Raw genomic sequence first — 16208 nt, 5'->3', positions numbered from 1 at the left:
CATCACTGAGATGTAGAGAATTAAACATGGACATTGCATGGAATAATGAATTCTTCTTTTAAATGCAAAAAAAGTACCTTTCCATGCAAAGAATACATTTCTGGAGGTTTGTGAAGAATACTTTGACTTTTTCAAGGTCAAAGTATGTTGTCAGAGTATAGCACTGTACGTGTGTTGTGTAATGGGGAGATTTGTCAGTTCTGGAAGTGAAGTGATTTTTTTCCCCAGTTGCTCTGCATCATCTGCTCAAGCTTCCCATTACATGCATGAGGGCAGCAGAAGGATTCAGAGGTTCTGCCTCTGGCCTTGCCTGTTTCAGCATCCCTTACATGCTGCAGGCTGTATCTGGCAGGGTTTTTCAGCTTTCTAGAGCATGAAAATGACCTTTGCACAGGTGCAGAATGGATACACAACTGTTTGCCTCTTCCATAGTGTCTTTCTGGTTGATCTGCATTTTTTCTAGTCTTTGACTATCAGAGATTATGAAGTATTAATTTTTAAGTGGTGGAATAAAGTTCCATAAAATACTAATAATCTGGTGGCACTTGGTATTACCAAAACATGCTTAAAATGCATGATATTACAAAATTACAGTATAACAGGATATACATTTTTTATTTAGTAGCTCTGAAAACATAATGAAACTTCAATGGGGAAATTCTGTCCTCTGTTCGTTTTTCGCAGTCCAAAGAAAATTGAATACAAGATGAGCTCTTGGAAAGACTATAGTGGGGCCTGCAGACCCCTGTAAAATGCTAGACTGCATTTTGAAAACTCACAGCACCCCAGCTCAGAATTATCAAATCAAGGCATTTGGTCATTTGAGCACAAACTGCTTGAGTTTTGAGCCTATCAGCAATCCAGAATGGCTCTCATAGCACAAGAAACACAGCATAGGAAAATGCTTGCCAAGAACAGAATAAAACCACTGAGAAAGAAACAGGGTTATTTTCAAATTTCTAGCATAAAAATATTAATTATTATGAAGCTTTCTCTCATAGGGATTTTTAAAATTCTCCATTTTGCAGCCAATCACTGCACCATCTATAAAATAATTTCAAGCTTTAATTATAAAATAATAGGCAACATATTTGAAAGCAGCATAGAGATTTAGCTATGTCAGGCATTTCAAGCAAGGCTCACATTTTGATGTCACCTTCTGTTCTTGTATTTTAATGTTTCAGGCATCCTGCTTTATGAGCAGGTTATCATTTATTGCACAGCAAATGTTGGAGAGCTCCTGTTCTCCCTGGACCTGGCAGCTCAGAACAGGATCAGAAACTGGTATAATCTCAAGATCTAGACTTCTACAGGGAATAAAGGATTTATTTATCAAGCATAGTGTATGGAGCTGCTCTTGCAGTAATATGAAAAATTGGTCTGCATGGAATGTAAGACTCTGTATGAGCCACAGCAGACACATTTACAGGCATTTGTCTGAGGTATCATGAGACAAACTTGACATGTGACTCAGCCACATCTTTTTTTGTCACCTTTGCAAACACTTAGGGTCTTATTAGGCACACAGAGCACAAGTTTGACTTCTTCATTCCAGATAAAAGGTTGTTGGAAGGAACAAGCATTGGATGTGGGCTTTTGAGCTTCTGCTGTTGTCCTTTTGGAAAGTTAATCACCAGATTTATCAGTAAAGCACACACGAAAACAGCATTTTTCATCAAACATGCATCAAACTAAGGGAGGGCTCCCAAGGTGACTCCTCAACAACCTACCAGGTTAGCATTACCTATTCTATTTAAATTTAAAAACAAAACAAAACAGTGGACCTATCATGTATCGTGATGGTTGAATGAACACTTAGTTCACCTGAGATAAAATTAATTAAATTAATAACTAGTGGATGTTTCAAACATCCAGCTATCTGAAAACCAAAGTTTGAAGATGAGGATTTATAAATTGCAAATGAAAGAACTAGTCCCTTGTGATATCAGGCAAATGAACAGCATGTTGGTAGATGTTAAATCCTAAAGCATAAATAATCTCCTTAAATCTACATCTGTGAAACCCAACAGTGAACTTAAAAAAATAGCTGTCCTTTATGGTCAACAGAAAACAATTTAAGCAAACAAAAGACGAAAAGCAGGGTAGCCAAAATGCTTTTTATTATTGGATTGTTGGATATAGAGGACCTGGGTAGAATTGACCTGATTTGGTTGAAAAAAATAGCCTACCATCCTACAATTTGCAATGCAAATTTCAGCACATTATTTAAAGCCATTAAATAGAAGCAATCAGCTATGGATGGATCATCCACAGTAACCAGTATAATTGAAGTAATGATATCATTGTTTATCCTCACTTGGGGTAGGTGGAGTTTTACATTTAGGATGTTGTGGCTCCTTTGAAGTTGGTTTTTTGGTTGTATAGACAAATACTTTGCTTTCCAAAAAAGTACCAAGCACTTACACAGAGGTTTAAATCTGCCAGCTGTAACATGCTGTGCATACTGAAAGACTAGGATCTTCTATCAGGAAGAGTTAATTAGTAAGGTGAATATTTAGATAAAGCCTATTTCCTGTTCTATTTAAGGATCTATTTCCAGATGTTACTGTAGTGTCACACTAGGAAATATGTAAATTAGGTTGATCCAGACTGAGTTTTCTAAGATGTAAACAGTCTCTCCTATTATATTATCAGTGCAAAGAGTAACATCTGAAGAAAGCCTTCTCTTCACCAAGTTACTGAAAAACACTTGACATAAAATTTGTTGCCTAATTTGCCTACTTCATGTAACAACCTGTATTTGGTTTGATGTGATTTATGCACTCACATCTTTCTCCCAAATCAATTCCATCATTTCATTTTGAAGGAACCATATATATATGCTCCATATTTATACCAGCATCCACAGATGTATGCCATTAAGGGTGGGGGGGTTTCTGGTGTCAAGTTGAAGGGCAAGAATGCCTTCATGTCCATATATATGTTCACACAGATCCAGGACTGTAACTCCATTTATATGCAAAGCTGCAAACTCTATGCTTGGTTACTCAACACTCCAGCAATGACTGCCTATAATTTATAGACAGAAGATGACAAAGTGCCAGTTATGTAAAGAGCTTTGAGCAGATAAACAGACTAGTCTATGCAGATTTCTATCTGTGAAATTGCAATACCAAAGACAGTGCTCTTTTATTTTGGAGAACTGAGCTAATTTTTTTCCCTTCTTTTTCCCCTCAATATCTTCACTGCCTAAACAGAAGATTTCAAAGTTTCATTTCTTTTCTGATGCTACATCAAGTACAAATAACATTCATCTTGGGTGAAATAAAATATGCAATTAGCACAGTTAAAGGATTCTTTGAAAAAATATTACTTTGGCTATCTCAACTGTCTACTCTCTAGTTTGAAAAAGTTTCTCAGTAAAGGTGGAAAAACCCTTTTCATTAAATCTGCAGGCAAAGTTCAAGGAAATTCTTGATTTATCAGCCTTTTCTGTGCTGGAGCTGTAGGTATTAACTGTGCTGTTCAAATTGCTCCATTTACAGCTAGGAAGTGAGGCATCATTAGCTGTCTAGGCTCTGATGCACAGCTCTTATCCCACTAGATCCTAATGGCTTGTAAAGGAGAAAAGAGGAATGTGGATCTTGTCTGGTTGGAGAAGTTGTTGAAAGCTGAAGAACTGAGCTTCTTCGGACAAAGCAGGGAAACAAAGCAATCCCTTTGTTTACTACTGAAGTTTATTCCCTATCTTGAGTGGTTCTGGTAACAAAATCAAGGGACTGAATATTTCTTAAATTTTCTGACCATCTTTGGAAAAAAGCATCTTGATTTTAGGTGATTTTTGTAATAACGTAACAGAATCTGTAGGATTCAAGCCTGATGCTATGAGATGATACACCATAGATTAATCATTTCTGAGCATAGTTCCCCTTGCACATCAGCTGGCTGAAGGTCTTAGGAAGCATTCATTCTCCTTTGGACCTTCGTGATGATAACTGCATGTTCATCTCACTTTTGCCAAGTCATTATAAGGTAGAGCAACTGTTCTAAATGAGACAGTAGATCCTACTCTCTACAGGTGTCTGATAAAGCTGAAATACTGTCATTATGAAAATAAGAGTAAACAGAAATATTCCAGCAGAAATGGTAGAACAGATTGGCATGAACCTTTGGCAGCTCATACCATGCTATTTGTATCTTTTAGTCTCTTGAATTATCTTGGACTCTGCGCATGTCACTCCTCCATGCTCATTAGCTTCATGAGAGAAGCACAGGAGATGATAGCTGGCTGTCTCTTTGTCTTCTCTGCCATCCTGTGCTCTGCCAGGGATGGGAACATTGAGAGTTCTAGAGGTCTGTCAAAATCCTCACTATGTGAAGTGTTAAGCCTACATTTGGGGCTGATTTTTTTTTCTTTTCTTCACACACAGGTACATAGAATTTCCCTATCAGTGACTGACAGCAACAGTGCAGCACAGAGCAGGGAGAACACTGAAAACTCACTGTTAGACAATATTCTAAAAAGTATTAATACAGCTTCAGCCATTCTCTTGGAGGAAGTGTACTCTGTGATTGAATAATATGCAGTGTCAGCAAGGTTAATTAGATTTACAGTTGGCCTAAACAAGAGATTAGGTTTTGGCTGCAGCTGACTTAACTGCAGCATGTAAAATACTGGCATTACAGAGGAAAAAAAAACCTCTATGGAGCAGACCTGTTGGAGAAAAGGCACTAATCCTGCAGTGTAAGGTTGCTGTACCCCAAGGTTATAGCTGGGCAGCAGTATGGAAGCAGTATGGAGCCTCATGCTCCATCCCTGATACATTGACTAGCAAAGAACTAGGGGAGTATCAATGAAATAACATTCTCTAATATTCTGATGTCTTTAGAAATAGATATATTAAAAAGCTAGTGTGAAAACAAGAATTTCCCCAGCATTTTATTTAATTTGTGGTAAGATAAAGTTTTGCAAAATGTATTTAAATAAGCATGCATTTCCTAGGTTCTCAGTAAATGTACCTACACACTTGGCTAACACTTTCAAGAATTAGCATCTTTCCTTTAAAGATGAAATGGTTGAAAAATCACTGAGGCATCATATTGGTACATTGTGGGTCAGTCTATTTTGTTGTCATCTATGAATTTTCCAATTCAGAACTCTGCATCTCTCATCACTAAACATGCAGTAAGTAGTTACTGAGGCAAGAATGTAAATGGCAGTATGAGTCTTGCTGATTTATTCAGTAATTTCATCATTTGCTCATAAATAGACTGCTTTGTCTTCAACTGATGCTCAAGGCAATAGATATATAAATTTTGATATCTGGTTTAAAGTAAGTAATGTCTACAGTTACATAAATATATTGATATATGACACAAAATATTGTGGCTGGCAGAATATGATCCTTAGAGGGTGCTAATTATGTAACTTTTGTGCTCATTGGAAAAGTCAAACATAGACTAATTCCTCTAGCAATTTGAATAATTTCTATTTTTCTATCACAAGGTCAACTCTGTTTCACCTTTCTAAACTTAATTATTATCAACAACTGAATTAACAGAACAACTAGCCCATGGCAGTCTCCTGGTGGTAACCAGAAGTTCCTGTGTTGCAGCTACAGTCCTGCTGGGGCTGTGGGACATTCCCAGGGACAGGAGCACTGCAGGCAAGGCTGCAGCTCAAAGCAAAACTGAAGTCTTCAAAGATGCTTGAGCTGCACCCAGTTCAAATCAAAGGTCAACTTCCAGCCACTTAAAGATATGTCACAGTCCCTTAACAATAGAAATTGTCCACACTGTAAAACAACAACAACAACCTAACACTGTGTGCTCCTCTCCTGGGCTCTCCCAATGGACGGACAGGCTCCTAGAAGGCTTCCCTGCAGGATCAAACTTTGTACCATCCTATGTAGCCTAGCATTGCAAGGGTATAATCAACTTCTGTGCCTCCGGGTATCAGCCCCTTTACCAGATGCAAACCCTAAACAGCCACATTATAGATTCCTTTCCATTTAATTCTTCCTCTTGTGTTTGCTATAGTAACATCTTTCAACTGAGGGCAAATAAATCCTAAATTATGTGTGTTGTGGAAAAGTCCATTAATCAAAATTTCATCAACTTAAGTATTCTGCAGACATTCCTGCCACAAAGAGCATAAAAATCTATAAGTCTACAGCTGAAAAATGAATAAAGCAGACTTTGGGGAGTTTGAAAATCAAACACACCCTCACTCCCACCCCCAGTGACACAGTACTAGTAAAGAAAACAACAATGAAAATAATGTAATAACTGAAAAGCCACCCTGTTATAGTCTCCAGAGCAGAGAACTTTTTATCCACATGATATTCAAATTTACATAGGCAAAATGTTTAATATGTTAATCTACAAAGTTAATTAATTTTATCTTTGTAGTTTAACCCAGCAAGAAGGTTAACAGCAAAATGCAACTAAACAGTAGAACCAAATTAAGATTTTCCAGTTAGGTACACTTAAGCTACATTCTCTAATACTTACAGATACATCTATAATTCAGGTTTTACTAAAGGTTTGGTCTGGTCTACATGTTATTGATTAAATCCAGCGTTTCACAATCTTTTGCTACCATAATATGAGGTTATATTGGCCTGGTACCACTTTTATACCACTATTCTTTTTTACACTTTCTTACCACTATTCTTTTCCTCTGACAGATTAATTTAAACAGAAGTTACCAAACTGTGAAGTCTCTTTAGACAGGTCAGTCTTTAGAGCAAAGAGTGTCTGCTGCTGCCTTCTAAATGCCTTCCACCAAGGGGTCCTAGACACTTGGCTGGCTCATAGGCTTGAGTACAACAGATTTTTATCCTTCTTTTCCAATGACCTCCAGTTTATTCAGGATGCTACTGTGCTGTTTAGTTAAGTTCCTCACGTATGGTAAACTTGACTTTACTGTTTAGGAATTTCTGTTTGAATTTCCCCCATTTTGTGACAGTCCCTCAGGATGATCCTGTGCCAAGGAGCTGTTGCAGGGAGGAGGGGCTGGGACTGCCTCAGGGTCAGCCTGAGGAGCCACAGTCCGTGTGTCAGGGTGACCAACGTGCGCAAGCTGCCAGCCTGTCAGGGAGGGGCAGCCTCAGCTGGCAGCCACAGGGAGTCATGAACTTATCTGATAAGGACAGAGATAATATCTTAAAGACAATATGGATTTCATCCCGTCAAGAAACAATACTCGTTGTGCCAAGGCATGGGGAGGGTGGGAAACAGAGCAGTGATGAGCAGCTTTAGTTTCCTAACCTTCCAGAGGGATTTATCAATAGTGTAGCAGGTTACCACATTACTTAATTACTACTTTAAATAGGAGTATCATTGAATAGAGGAAAGTATGTAACACCATGGACTATTCACTGATAAAACAGCTGGTTCAGAAACTCTGGATGACATTGGGCTTCTTTATATTTGTCATGAGTGATTATAACTATGTTAAGTACCATCAGAAAGTAAACTGGTAACACCAGCTTAGTACATTCAAACAGATCCTAGTTAATAGTAAGGAACTGCTTTCTACCACAATTGCTGTAGCACTGCAAATCACAAGAAGTCCAGAATTAAGGGTATCATATTGTGCACAAATGTTTAAAGTACAAACTCACAGTTTCTTCATTCCTGGAGCCTGTCTGAGTATAAGCTCAAAGCTGAGATTCTCATACACCAGAAGCTGGAGCCTAAACTAAACCATGAAATATTGTAGGAGTCCCAACACTAAAAAGTGTCAAAAGATCTAAGTTAAATCAATGTTGGCTCAAGAATAAGACAGGTATTTTACTGAATTGTGACAAAAAACTTTAAAAGCAAATATAGATATATGCACAGGAAGGAAAATAACACAGTTGCAAAGGTATAGTAGTAGTGAAATATATAATTCCCCTCCATTTTCCCCAAAAGTCATTATGTGTTAGTTGGTGGATCAGTTATAATGCATACAAATTGAATAATAAATGGAGGACAAATACCAAATTAAGCACATGCTGTACAGATAATTTATTATCACTGCAAAAAGGTGTGGAATAGATGTGGAAAAACCTTAAGGTCTCTTTCCAAGTACTGAAAACAACCAGTATCACAACAGACAACTTTTACTTGATGAAAGCTGAGGCTTCCACCTACCACTGAAAATATAAAAAAAAACCTTAATTATTAAAAAAAACCCAAAAAACCACAAAAGCCAATCAACCAAACCAAAAGGCAAGCAAACTAAAAAATTCCTACCAATACAACTGACTTAAAGGTACATTTCTGATACTACACAGGTATTTTCATGGCAACTCTTCCATCAATAAAGCCAGTAGTCATTAACCAGAAATGAAGAATTCTGCCACCAACAACCTTCATAATGCTGGAATCTGCAATACAATGCAAATCACTATTTACTAGGAAGTGCTCCCTTCCAGTGCTCATTTTATGCCTCTAATGCAGCACTGAGCATGGAATTTCTAGTCACCAACAGAATTCCTTCCCTTTCATTCATCTAATATGCAACAGCTCTTATCTCTTGGGCCATAACATGTCAAATACTTCTACATAATTAAAGCCACACTGATTGACTGGCTAAGAATATCACAGGGATAAGTTTCTTTTTAAAGCTGCCTTATCTGTAATCAAGAGTTGCCTTCCACTAACACAAGATTTTGTGCCTAAAGGACATTTTATATATATCTACACACACACATATATAAAAATAATGTTCCTTTCTCCTCCACAATACATCAATAACAAGAAAATATCATCATACTCTGATTTCCCTCTGTCGTGTTAAATTGGAGAGGACAAAAGATGGCAAGAGGCATTCAGTAAGGCAGGCAAAATGCATATTTTTTTAAGTATGGAAACTATAATGAATATTCCTCCTTTGATATAAACCTTTATTGCACTTCCAAACAGAATCTTTCCATATTTCATTGCTTCATGCATATCTTAATTTGTTGTGATGGTGGGGTTTATTTTAGAAAAGAAAATTAAAATCTGTAGAGGCAAAAAAAACATGAACAAATTGGTGATGAGGCTTATGTCTTGTCAGGTTATTTTATATTTTAATCTACTGTTAACAGTTCATTCTTTTTAAATACAAATCTAAGGGCAAATTTAAATATCAAGGCAAGCAATCTGGTAGCATGGCAACAACGTGCTATGCTGCATAGTAAGAATTTGGAACTATGCAAGCCTGCTTCTTTCCTATACTGGATCCTTTTATAAGAGCAGAAATAAAATTATGTTCTTTGTAATTGCCTAGATGATTATTTATCTATTAGTAGCTGTAGTGGTCTTTGAAACTCAAGGCAGCACAGCAACCCTGTGCAGCCTGGTACCAGTCAGAATGGCCATCCTTACCAACACAAAAGCTGCAGATTAGAAGAACAAAAACAAAAAAAAAGAAAAAGGATATGTTTAGTAACAGTGTTTAATACAAGATTTCATTCCCAGGATTCCCAGGAGAGCAATTTGGTATGGATTTGAGGAGCATAGCAGCTCTGAAGCAGTCTTGCTTCTGCATGAGAAACAGGCAATTCCATCTCCATACACTCCCCCAGATGTGTTGAAAAGGCATCTCTCAGCTTTCAGAGTATGAGTTTTGAAACCTATTTTAAGATTTTACTAAACAAAAAGGTGCACTTACCCTTGCACTAAAATAATTTTTGTGGTAGCTAGTATTCTTGAGAGCAACATCAATTTATTGACACCATTTCACTCTTGGTGATTGGGGAAAAAATAAAATCCTTTGTCATTCTAGAACAGATTCTAGTCTGTGCCACCCTCATTCTCTTCAGTTAATCCAGTAACTCAGGCATATTTTACCATGTTGCTGGAGCAGGAAAAGTCAAAGTTAACTAACACTTCTGATCTTGAAGGACACACTGGGTGACCAGGAGTCCACCCAAGCACCTTTGTTCTGGGTAGTGGACGAAGGCAGTAAAGATGTGGATGGCATTGTGGGAATACTATTTTCTTTATTATTCTTCACATGAAGATCAGGTACTTCACTGAACCTGAACAGTGAATGCCAAACACAGCTACTCCTTCTGGGAGGCTTTTACAATACTGCTTAGATCAGTGCTGTCCCTATGGAACTTGCGCTTCTCACCAGACATTCCCATGCTACATAACATCCCTTGGCATTTTGGACTCCAGTGGTGAAATTCAGGTCTGGACCCTCACCAGAACACTCATGGTCAGTGTTACAGAGCTGTTATTTGGGTTGTGAGCTGCTTGTTGCTGGTTTTGTACATTGAAGACAGAAAGAAGTAAATGTGCCTGCTATGACCACATTATGAGTTCGTAGCTGAATCTAACCTCTGTACTCAGGTGAAAGACTTCTAAATCTTTCTGTCTTACACTTAATCTTCATTAAGTTAATAAATAAAATAAATCTTACACTAAATCTTCAAGGATCAGATCCTGTGAACCCTTAACACAAAGGTAGAATACATATGCAAGAAAAACTTGCAGGGTCAGGTCCCTCTTGGAGAATATTTCAGAAATAAAAAGTATTTCGCTCCTCAGAAATGATCAGGGTTACTGTAAATTGACTTGGGAAGAGAAACTTATACAAACATTGTAGCTGAGAAGTGCATCTGTGAAGAGAATCTCTCAGTAAAGGGAACAAAAGCAGTCTGGAAAAGATTGCAAATTGGTGATATGCTTACAAATATTCCTAATATCAATGCACAAAACAAAATTCAAAAACTCCATTCAATTAATAGACTGGAAATATTCAATCTGCCTTTTAAGTAATAAACCAATATAATTTTCTATGTGGCCGAATCTTCATTATTAGGTCTGTAACTAGCAGGGCTATTTCCTGAAGGAAACTTCATCTTACTAATTCAAACCAGACAACCACCCTGAGATACTCCTCATGCAGCTCCCACTGCAAGCCTGGGCTGGTATCAGTGGATGTCTGCATTGCAGAAATACTGTTATTTGAAAATCCTTGTCTGGACTGCAAACCTTACATTGGTTATAACTGACATATTTTGTATACCTTTTTGCCAACTTTCCTTTCCTCTTCATTTCCTTCTATTTCAAAAGAAAATGATGCCTTCATGCATGAGTATACTTCAGAGTATGCACCTCAGCAGCATTTCACGTTATCTGAGAACAATGACACTTTTCCCCTGTCATCCCTACCTACAGGGCTTCTAGTTCTTCCTCCTTAGCTTAGGTGGAAGCACCTATGAATCCCAGTTTTCCATACCGGTCTTTGCTCAGCTCTAACTTACTCCTCTTGAAGTGCAAATCACCTTCCTCTGCTGCAGCATGTGAATGAAGACAGTAAGTACTGCAACAAAAAAAGGAAAGGAATGTCATGTACTCAAGTGACAGTGCATTTACCTACCAGCATCAGAAACAAACTGTTCAACCCATATGTTTTTTCTACCAGTTGTGCAAGGCCTTCCTTCCAAAAAAATAGTATTGCTAGCCAAGAGGAGACCTAAGTTCAGACAAAAATGAGAATTTGAATGGAAGTTCTCCTCTCATGGATGTCATGGCGAAGTGGTGCATGTTCAGCTTCTGCAGACAGCAAAAGCCTAAAGCACTACACACTTCACCAATCACATGGTGCTGTCTTGAGCTGCTTTTCACGCAGCTCTCATGGGTCCTCAGGAAAAAATAAATCATACATGTTATACTCTTCCCAGTAGACTAAAAGCATTTGCCAGTACTTATAATGAGCATTTGACTCAGCGACTGCAAGTTTTTTGAGTGTCTAAAAACCAGCAAATTCTGATTCTGCTTTCAGTTGTTCCTCTTAGCTTGTGAAGCTCATGTGACTGCATCAGTGCTTTATTTTCTCTAGATGTAACAACTGCCACTACATCTCTTGCACAAATGTTGCCAGGCTTTAATTGTTCATAGTGCTGCCAAAATATACCTCCTAGTAAAAGCTCTTGCTTGCAAGTAGTATGCACTTTTTGTTTCTTTCAAGCAAATATCTCTTCCTTGGGAGGCTTATAGTAAGGTATTAGTTTGTATTAATGTAATGTGCTATTTCACACATAATAGAAGTTAATATATCATGCTGATACTGTATTCCATCTTTGTTGAGATGCACAGATTAGTCCTGGAATGGAAACTCTAAATCTTTCTTTAAAAATCTGACTTTTGGAAACATGTCTGCTTCTTGTATCATGTACAGATAGGCACAAACAGGATCATAACACTTCAGGTTGATAGGAATGTCAGAGATCTCTTGTCCAAGATTCTGCTCAAACCAGGGTCATCAGTGAGCCCTGATCAGTTTGCTGAGGGAATTATCCAGTCTGGTCTTTACAGATTCCATACAGCCTCTCTGGGCTACCTGTCTCCATGTATGATTGTCCTCGTGGGGCAAAGTATTTTGCTTGTATCCAGTCTGAACCTTTGTTTCAATATAGGCCTTTTGTCTCTTTGGCACATGCCACTGGGTTGAGTCTGGCTCCAGTTCCCTGAGGAACTCTTCATAAGGACAGGAAGGCTGCTGTTAGGTCCCCCATAGCCTCCCTTTCTGCAGGCTGAGCAAGCCCCACTCCCCACCCTCTGCTCAGAGCTCAGCCTCCAGCCCCAGCCACTTCAGTGGCCTCTGCAGAACCCCAGGTCTTTAATAACTCCTGTACCGGGGGAGCAAAACTGGACCCAGGGTTGTAAATGTCACCTACTGGGTGCTGACAGTAGGGAATAATCACTTCCTTGGTGTCCTGGCTGCGCTGTGTTCACACAGACCAGGATGCTCCTGGTTATCTTTGTTGCCAGAGTTTGTGGCTGGCTCATGTCCAGTTTGCTGCTCACCAGGACCTCTGGGCCTTTTTGGCAGGGTTGCTCCTCTGCCTCTACCACTACCTCTACCAGTGCTTAAAGCATGAAATAATTGCCTTATTTATTTAAACACAGGGAAATGGATTTAAAGAATCTGCAGAAGCATCTGAACCCTGATGTGTTCAAATGCTACAACCAAGATTTTTTCTGAAACAAACCAGAATCCTCCATGTCTCTCTGTGAGCTGGTAGCTTGGAACAGGTCACTTTCTCCAATTTCTGCACCCTCAGCACAGGAATATTAACTGAAAGATGTTTAAACTATGGTATTTTCACAAATTATTTCTTAGCAAATGTTCTTATCAGAACAGCTGGAGAGATGGTAAAATTATGCTTCTTGAAGTGGTTTCTCGTGTTCACAGCCTTAAGCAAAGGTCACTTTTTAAAGACCTAGCTTGTTTAAATTCATGTCCAGTCCCCAACCTGAACCAGCATTAATCAAGTAACTACACAAAACATGCTTTTAAAGATTCCTCCTTAGAACTGTCACACTTTGACCAAAAGAGCTGAGCCTTTATGGCCTTTGCAAGAACACTTTTCCTTTACTATCAGAGGATCAAGAGGGAGCAATAACGTAGCTGCTGATGCATTTTTAAAAATAGCTTCAGATATTTCCAAGTGCAAATAGGGGCTAAACTATTTCAGAGAATTTAGAAACTCTGACAGTCAGGGTTTATAAGGACAGTTCTGCAGCATGAAATCCTATGAGCTCCAAATGGACTCACAAGTACAGTGGCTTTGACTTCAGCAGTTTAGCTCTTGCAGAACAAAGTATGAAAGAAAAGCTCTTTCATCTTGTCTGTCCCATATGGAGAAGAACCAGGATGATACAATGATAAATTGCCATAAATGTCAACCTTTTGCTTCTCAAACACATAACCCGCACATACTGTATTTTATCTTAAGTGGCAATAAGGACTTAAACTAGAATTCCTCCCCTTTAAAACTATGTTATATTTGAAACACTGTGGCTTATACAGAATCACAAAAAACTATGACAGTAATTGTTTCTCTTTTTCAGTTCTACTTATTAATTAATGAGGGATTCTTGGGTAGCAGGCATAATAGATAAATACTTTTTCTGCAAACAGATTTCCCAGCCCCTCCTGGGAGATTATAGGGTGGTCTTGACCAGGTAATGTAACTGAAAACACTACTTGCATTTTTCAAACTGGTCACAGTAATTTCAGACTTTTCTTAAGCATCACTGCAATGCACATTATCTCTGTACTATACACTTTGTATGATCTCTTGTCTTTATCTCAATTTCTTTTCTTGTATGTCCTCACTACCATGCAACAACCACCAAAACAACACTGAGGATGCAAAGTACATAAATCTGAAAGCACAGATTGCCAGTTGAGGCAAAATAAGGCAGTCTTTGACTTTCCAAGATGCAGCTCTAAATGCAGTATTCCCTTCCTTTCCCCCACCCCCATCCCTTTTGTTATGGCAATACAAGGCACCACACACACACATTCAAAAAACTGTTCAATAAGAGGCAAACAGACCATGCTACAATATCTCATGCTGTTTATCCCACCAAAAATCAGGTATTCTTAATTGAGCACCATTTTTCCTCCAGATCTCATGATGAAGGGAACGGGGAAAGAGCAGATCAAAGGCTCTGATCCCTCTGCTAGAGTGGAGACACGAAATCAGAACCAAATACAAACTCCGAGCGGTATTGCTTTACAGGGGGGCTCCTCTCGCTTTCCTTTTCACTCTTATTAAGACAAACGGACTTAAGCCTCCCGCCCTCCCACCAAACGCTGGCATGATGCGGATGCTGCACGGCCGGTCCCCGCGTTACCCGGAGCCGCCGTCCCGGCACGGCGGGGCTGAGGCGGCCGGGCCGGGCTCGGAGCTCGCCCCGTCCCGGGGGAGCCGAGCGGAGCCGCAGCCCAGCCCCGGGGGAGCCAAGCGGAGCCGCAGCCCGGCCCGCGGGATCGCCGCCGGTTCTGCCTCGCCTGCCGGGGGGCGGTGGCGGCGCCTCCCCGGGCACAGCGGGGACGGGCGGGAGTGCGGCAGCCCCCGGTGCCGGAGCCCCGCGCCGCCGATCGCGGCAGCGCCGGCCGCTCCGCCATGCCGCAGGGGCTCCCCTTCACCCCGGCTCCCCGTCCGCTTGCGGGCAGCTCGGTTGCCAGGGGATGGGGATGGGAATGATGAGGATGAGGATGAAGATGAAGATGGGATGAGGCGGGGGTAGCCGCTCGCGGGAAAAGCAGCCCCCAGCCCCGATTCGAGGGGAGCATCGGCCGTGCTGCCGGGGGCCGGGGGCGTGCCCGGGGGCTCCCCGCTCCCCTGAGGGGACCCGTGGGATGCTGCCGCCCCACCCCCGACGGAGCCGCCGGTGCCCGCGACGACCCCGGCCGGCGGTCGGTATGTCCGTCGGTCGGTCAGTCGGTCGGTCAGCCCCCCGCCCTGCTCCCCCGGTCCTTACCGCGGTGCAGCGGCGGGGCCGGTCCCGGGCAGCGGGGCAGCCGCAGCCGCAGCCGCTCTTTTGTGTGGCTGCCGAGCGCCGCACACCGCGGCGGGCCCGCCCGGGAACCTGCCTGCGCCAGCGCCCGGGAACCTGCATGGCGCATAGCGCCCGCGCCGCCTCACGGCCCCGGCGGCAGCGAGCGGGGGGCGGCCCCGGGCCCCGCGCAGTCCGCGGGGCTCGGCGTGAAGCACTGACCTGTCCGCCATCCACCGCCAGACCGGGGCCGGGCGCCGGGCCAGCTCCGCCCGTGCCGTACTCCTCAGTGGCGTCCAGCCGCAGGACGAGGAGCGATGGCCATAAACTGATGACAAGTTTCACCTCAGCGTGAGGGAGAACTTCACACTGAGGGTGGCTCAGCGCTGGAGGAGCTGCCCAGGGAGGGTGTGGCGTGTCCCCCTCTGCAGACACTCCGAAGCCAGCTGGACGCGTTCCCGTGCCACCTGCCCCAGGTGTCCGTGCCTCCAGCCCCCGCAGCTCTGGCTCAGTGCTTGTGTCCGGGCACTGAGGGGGGCAGGCCACGGGCCCGGCCCCCGCTCCCCCGCCAGCCCCCGGAGCAGCAGCTGCCACAGGGCTTCGCTGGGCGCCCCATCCCGCGGTGCCACTGCCCAAGGCCGCTCCGGGTCCCCAGGGAGCCGCTCTGCCGCTGGGCCGGAGCTGAGGGTCTTTTCTGGGAGTCTCCACAGCATCTCTCTGCGAATTACATTCCTGAATGCCATGTCATCCTGCTAGGTGATCACCTTACCTTTCCCTGCTAATTGAGGTGCTCCAGTGCAACAAAAACCCAAACACCAAAAGTCTGAACATCATCGCAGGGGACAGCACTGGACTCAGTCCCATTCCATCATATGACCAGATTTATGAGAACAAATCACGATTTTTGTGCCCTTGTGCAAATAATACATAGATCCACCCCTAAAGTTTAATAATGTAGGCTTCAA

The 16208-nt window shown here is 41.8% G+C and overlaps 1 protein-coding gene across 3 annotated transcripts in view; it reads right to left on the bottom strand.

Annotated features, from left to right (window-relative positions):
• The window catches only part of APBA2 (amyloid beta precursor protein binding family A member 2), an 80810-nt gene extending 65482 nt beyond the window's left edge, over positions 1-15328 (bottom strand). For all 3 annotated transcript variants that reach the window (XM_030954906.1, XM_030954907.1, XM_030954908.1), the window contains exons 1-2: positions 15229-15328; positions 11189-11272 (exon numbers count right to left, since the gene is read on the bottom strand). The gene's annotated coding sequence lies outside the window, so the exon portion shown is untranslated. The remainder of the gene's footprint in view (positions 1-11188; positions 11273-15228) is intronic.
• Between the last annotated feature and the right edge of the window lie 880 nt (positions 15329-16208).

The sequence above is a fragment of the Camarhynchus parvulus genome, chromosome 10 (assembly GCF_901933205.1).
Source record: "Camarhynchus parvulus chromosome 10, STF_HiC, whole genome shotgun sequence".
Lineage (NCBI taxonomy): Eukaryota > Metazoa > Chordata > Aves > Passeriformes > Thraupidae > Camarhynchus > Camarhynchus parvulus.
The sequence above is the reverse complement of the archived record's forward strand: the minus strand, read 5'-3'. Positions and strand labels throughout refer to the sequence as shown.